Below are 5,942 nucleotides of genomic sequence, written 5' to 3' on the forward strand. Positions count from 1 at the left end.
TGTTTCCCCCTCACTGTTTGTTTTAATCCTTGTGCTGTTTGCCCCTCTCTGTGTGTTTAATCCTTGTGCTGTTTGCCCCTCACTGTGTTTTAATCCTTGTGCTGTTTGCCCTTTGCTGTTACTTGTGCAATTGCTGAGGGTAGTGTGTAAATACGAGTGAAGGATACTATGCACCAGCATGTACATATTCCTCAGTCATTGAAGGGGCAGGACCTGTTGAGAATGGTTAGTAAAGCATGTGGTACACTAAGCCTTGTTAACATGGATATAGTTTGTTATTTGGAAAAGTAGACTTTTTATTATTCAGTCATAGCACGGAAGCAGACCCATTCGGTCCAACCTGTCCATGCCAGCCCGATATCCTAAATTAATCTAGTCCCCTTTGCCAGCACTTGACTCATATCCCTCTCAACCCTTCCTATTCATTTACCCAGCCAGATGTGTTTTAAATGCTGTAATTATACCGGCTTCCACTACTTCCTCTAGCAGCTCATTCCATACATGCACCACCCTCTGCATGGAAACGATGCCCCTCAGGTACGTTTATGGTCTCACCCGAAACCTATGCCCTGTAGTTGTGAATCTCACCCCAACACTGAGGAAAAGACTTAAACATTGAGCAGCCAGACAAATGCAAAAGCAATCAAATATCGAGCCAATGGGGGAAAAAAGATTATGGCTGTACCCATTTTGTTCTCCCATAGGAATTTGGACACTTAAAATCTGTCAATGACACCAGCATTGCTACAGTGCATATTGTGTAAACTCCTCAGTGTCAACAAGCAAGGCACTTGTTCCACCTAAACATTGGGCATGTTCCTCGTTGTCGGCAGAAAAGGGGCGAGACCTACGTTTGATGGACAAATAAGGAGCACTGGAGGACCGGAGGGAGAATTGTCCTCCTGCCATTCGGAGCTCCCCTATTGGTGAATGTGGAAGTTGGACCATGAGATTCTGAAGCTCCTGCTGCTCCTATCTCTGAATGAAGATTGAGGTTCACCTCAGACTGCAACTTCTTTCCTCTGTCCAACATCTGAGAGTACCCACTCTCTTTTCTCACCCCCATTTCCATTTACGTTTCATTCTGAGGTTCAGTTGTTGACTTGGAGCAACTGAAAGGAATGGGAATGAATCCAGCAAGGGGACAGACTCTGGAAAAGTTAGTCCAGGCCTTTGTTCTCAATTGGCAAAATAGACAGGCAGGAGACTGAAAGAACGCAGCAAGCTAGGCAGTATCAGGAGGTGGAGAAGTTGAGGTATCTGGTGTAACCCTTGTTCAGGACTGAGGATGGGTATAGGGAGAGCTGTGGAACAAGGATGTGCTGGGGGCAGGGTATTGAAGTGGGGATAGGTGGAGACAGGTAGAGGGTACAATAGACAATAGGTGCAGGAGTAGGCTATTCTGCCCTTCGAGCCAGCACCACAATTCATTGTGATAATGGCTGATCATTCTCAAATAGTATCCTGTTCCTGCCTTATCCCCATGACCTGGTTGGTGAATGTTGGTGAATGGGAGGAAGGAATCTAGTTGGCAGGGAAGAGTGGAAGGGGTTCGAGCCAGCACCACAATTCATTGTGATAATGGCTGATCATCCTCAAATAGTATCCTGTTCCTGCCTTATCCCCAAGACCTGGTTGGTGAATGGGAGGAAGGAATCTAGTTGGCAGGGAAGAATGGAAGGGGCTGGGAAGTGGGCATTAAAATGGGAAGTCCGATCAGCCTCTGCGGACCCAGCTGGGATGCTCAGCAAACCGTTCCCCAAGTTTACGCTCGGTTTCCCGATGTAGAGAAGACCACAATTGGCAAAGCACAGCGGGTCAAGCAGCATCCGAGCAGTAGGACAGTTGAAGTTTTGGGCACGAGCCCTTCATCAGGAATGATGCGTGGATGTTCAGAGGGGCATCAGTGTCCTTCTGTGCCAGTTGTCAGACAGGTGCAGCAGGCATTGAGCAAGGCAAGTGGTGTTAGCAAGAGGAATTAAGTTCAGAAGTGGGGATGTCTTCCTGCAGTTAGGGGGTCATTGAATATATTCAAGGCTGAGTTCATCTGATTTTTATGTGAATGTTTATGGGGAAGGCAAGAAAATGGTTTTAAGACTAGTATAGGACCACGTTACAGAGCCATGCAGCACAGAACAGACCCTTCAGTCCAACCATTCCATGCTGACTATGTTCTCAAACTAAACCAGTCCCACCTGCCAGTGTTTTGGCCCATATCCCTCCAAACCTTTCCTATTCATGAACTTATCCAAATGTCTTTTAAATGTCGTTACTGTACCTGCATCCTCCACTTCCTCTAGACATTTAGTCCGCATGTGAACCACTCTCTATAAAAAAAATTGTGCCCTTCAAGTCTTTTTAAAGTCTCTTTCTCCTGTCACCATCAAAATTTGCTCACTAATCTTGAAAACCCAACCTGAGGGGAAGGACACCCGTCGTTCACCGCATCTCTCTCCTCATGATTTTATAAACCCATTCCCCAACATTTACCCCTTCACCTAATACTACAGGCAAATTAGCGTGGCCACTTCACCTAACCTGCACATCTTTGGACAGTGGGAGGAAACCCACGCAGACACTGGGAGAATGTGCAAACTCCACACTGTCAGTTGCCCGAGGTGGGATTTGAACCCGGATCTCTGGCGCTCTGAAGTGCTGCTGCTGCTGCTGCTTCAGGTGGTTGTGGAGAATAAGATCATGATTAGACTATTTATAGCCAACAGAGTCTGGGTTCATGGAGATGTGATACATTAAACAATTTAGATTAAATCTTCCATCTTTTAGAATGGGGTTCTGTTCTTTGGTATGTTAATCCCAGAACCTGTTTTCAGTAACTTTCTCAAGAACGTAATTTAAATGCAGAGCTTTTCTATCAAAAATGTCAGGCTGACTCGACATTGGGACCCAGACAGAATTCACACCTATTGGTGGGTAGGCTGGGACTTTTTTCACTGGAGCACAGGAGGTTGAAAGGTGAAGGTATCGGGTGCCTCATTAGCAAGTTTGCAGATGGGCATTCAGATTGATGGAATATCAGATAGTGAAGGGGACTGTCAGACAATACAGCAGAATATAGATCGGAGAGTTGGGAAGAGAAATGGCAGATGGAGTTGAATCCAGACAAATGCGAGGTGATGCATTTTGGAAGATGCAATTCAAGAGCGAGCTATACAGTAAATGGAAAGGTCCTGGGGAAAATTGATGTACAGAGAGATCTGGGTGTTCAGGTCTATTGTTCGTTGAAGGTGGCAATGCATGTCAATAGAGTGGTCAAGGCAGCATACAACACGCGTTCCATCATCGGACGGATTGAGTAAAAGAGCTGGCAAGTCATGTTAAAGTTATATAAGATTTTGGTTTGGCGCATTTGGAATACTGTGTACAATTCTTGTCGCCAGATTTCCAAAAGGATGTGGGTACTTTTGGAGAGAGTGCAGAGGACGTTCACCAGGATGTTGCCTGTTATGGAGAGCGCTAGCTATGAGGAGAGGTTGAGTAGATTAGGATTATTTTCGTTGGAAATAAGGAGGTTGAGGGGGGGTCCTGATTGAAGTCTAAAAACCATGAGGGTTGTAAACAGGGGTGGATAGGAAGAATTATTTTACCAGAGGGGAAGACTTAATTACTCAGGGTCACGAGTTCAAAGTGAGAGGGGAAAGGTTTGAGGGAGATATACATGGAAAATGCTTTACACAGAGGGTGGTGGGCGCCTCAAATGCATCGCCAGCGGAGGCAGTAGGGGTGGTGTCGATAGCGTCATTTAAGATGTATCTAGACAGAGACATGAATGGGCAAGGAGCAGAGGGATACAGATCCTTAGAAAATAGGCGGCAGATTTAGATAGAGTATCTCGATCAGCATAGCCTTGGAGGGCTGAAGGGCCTGTTCCTGTGCTGTAAGGTTCTTTGTTCTCTTTAGAGGTTTACAAAACCACGAGGGGCAAAGATAAGGTGATTGGCATGTGTCGTTTCAAGATGAGGCTGCAAATTAAGGTGAGAGGAGAAAGATTTAAAAAACACATGAGGAGCACCTTTTTTTTTTAAACAGTGGTTTGTGTGGAATGAATGTCCAGAGGAAATGGATGCAGGTTGAGTAACAACATTTAAAAGACATTTGGATAAGTTCATGAATAGGAAAGGTTCAGGGGGATATGGGGCAAACACAGGCAGGTGGGACTAGTTTAGTTTGTGAATATAGTCAGCATGGATTGGTTGGGTTGAAGGGTCTGTTCTGTGCTGTCTGACTGTAACTGTTCTGTACTGGTCTTAAAATCATGTTGCTTGCCTTCTCCCATAAACATCCACTTCATGGTTGTTCTAAAATCAGATGAACTCAGCCTTGAATATATTCAATGACTCCCTAACTGCAGGAAGACATCCCTACTTCTGAAATCAATTCCTCTCGGTAATATACCTCTTGCCTTGCTGATTGCTTGCTGCATCCGTCTGACAACTGGCAGTGACTGGTGTGGAAGGACGCTGAGGCCACTTTTTACATCCACACATCATTCCTGAGGAAGGACTTGTGCCTGAAACGTCGATTCTCCTGCTCCTCGGATGCTGTCTGACCTCGTGTGTTTTCCAGTGCCACACTTTTCGACTCTCATCTCCAGCATCTGCAGTCCTCACTTTGACGTCAATGTCTGACAGTCACTCAATCCATCAGAATCACAATGATTTTTGACTATGATTCTGTGAGAAGGAGCGAAGCAGTTTGGTTCCTGTTTGAGCACGTTTTCAGCAGCAGTGGGACTGGATGAGAGGCCCTGAGTGCAGAGCCTGGGAAGAGGAATTCGGTGGGAAGGGGCTCCATACGCGTTTGTGTGTGGCTGAAGCTTTGACCATGGAGAAACTGAGGAATCCCACCCCGTGGAGAAACCGTGGAAGTGTGGCGACTGCGGGAATGGCTTTCGTGCCCCGCCTTTCCCGGAGATTCATCGGCGCAGTCGCACCGGGGAGAGGCCATTCCCCTGCCCTGTCTGTGGGAAGGCCTTCAGCAATTCCTCCAACCTCCAGACCCACCAGCGGATCCACACGGTGGAGAGGCCATTCCCCTGCCCCGAGTGCGGGAAGGCCTTTACCCAGGCCTCCACCCTGCTGTAGCACTGGCAGGTCCACACAGGGGAGAGGCCCTTCAGCTGCCTCGAGTGTGGGAAGGTCTTCAGCCATTCATCCACCCTGCTGACCCACCAGCGGATCCACACAGGGGAGAGGCCCTTTAGCTGCCCTGACTGCGGGAAGGCCTTCACTAATTCATCCACGCTGCTGAGGCACCAAAGAAGGGGGAGAGGCCCTTCAGCTACCCAGAGTGTGGGAAAGCCTTTACGCAGGTATATACCCTGCTGACCGACCGGCCGGTCCAAACGGGGGAGAGTCTCTCCAGCTGTCCCAAGTGCGGGAAGGCCTTCAATGATTTCCCCCAACTTGCTGACTCACCAGCGGGTCCACAAGGGGGAGAGGCCATTCCCCTGCCCCGCGTGTAGGAAGGCCTTTACCCAGGCCTCCAACCTGCTGAGGCACTGGCGGATCCACAGATGGGAGAGGCAATTCAGCCGCCCCGAATGTGGGAAGGTCTTTACCCACACCTCTGCCCTGGTGACCCACCAATGGATCCACACGGAGGAGAGTCTGAGATCAGCCCTTCAACTGCCCCGAGTGCGGGACGGTCTTCACCCGCTCCTCCTACCTGCGGAGCCACCAGCGAGTTCACGTGCTGTTGCAGGGTGATTGAAGGAATGATGGCCGAGTGCCATTATCGTCTGGACTATCGACCCAGTTCCAGGGATCTCGGGTTCAATTCCCACTGCGACAGATGGTGGAATTGGAATTTTAGTCAGAAATCTGGAGTTCAGAATCTAACGGTGAAACCAATGTTGGTGGGGTTGGGGTGGAAGAAATCCCCCATCTCATTCACTCAGTTCCTTTTTAGGGAAGGAAACTGTC

General features: G+C 48.2%; 1 protein-coding gene across 4 annotated transcripts in view; it reads right to left on the reverse strand.

Moving 5' to 3' along the window:
• rabep1 (rabaptin, RAB GTPase binding effector protein 1) overlaps nucleotides 1–5,942 on the reverse strand; it is a 106,772-nt gene that overhangs the window by 93,900 nt on the left and 6,930 nt on the right. The gene's annotated exons all lie outside the window — the stretch shown is intronic.

This window comes from Chiloscyllium plagiosum, chromosome 28 (assembly GCF_004010195.1).
Source record: "Chiloscyllium plagiosum isolate BGI_BamShark_2017 chromosome 28, ASM401019v2, whole genome shotgun sequence".
NCBI lineage: Eukaryota > Metazoa > Chordata > Chondrichthyes > Orectolobiformes > Hemiscylliidae > Chiloscyllium > Chiloscyllium plagiosum.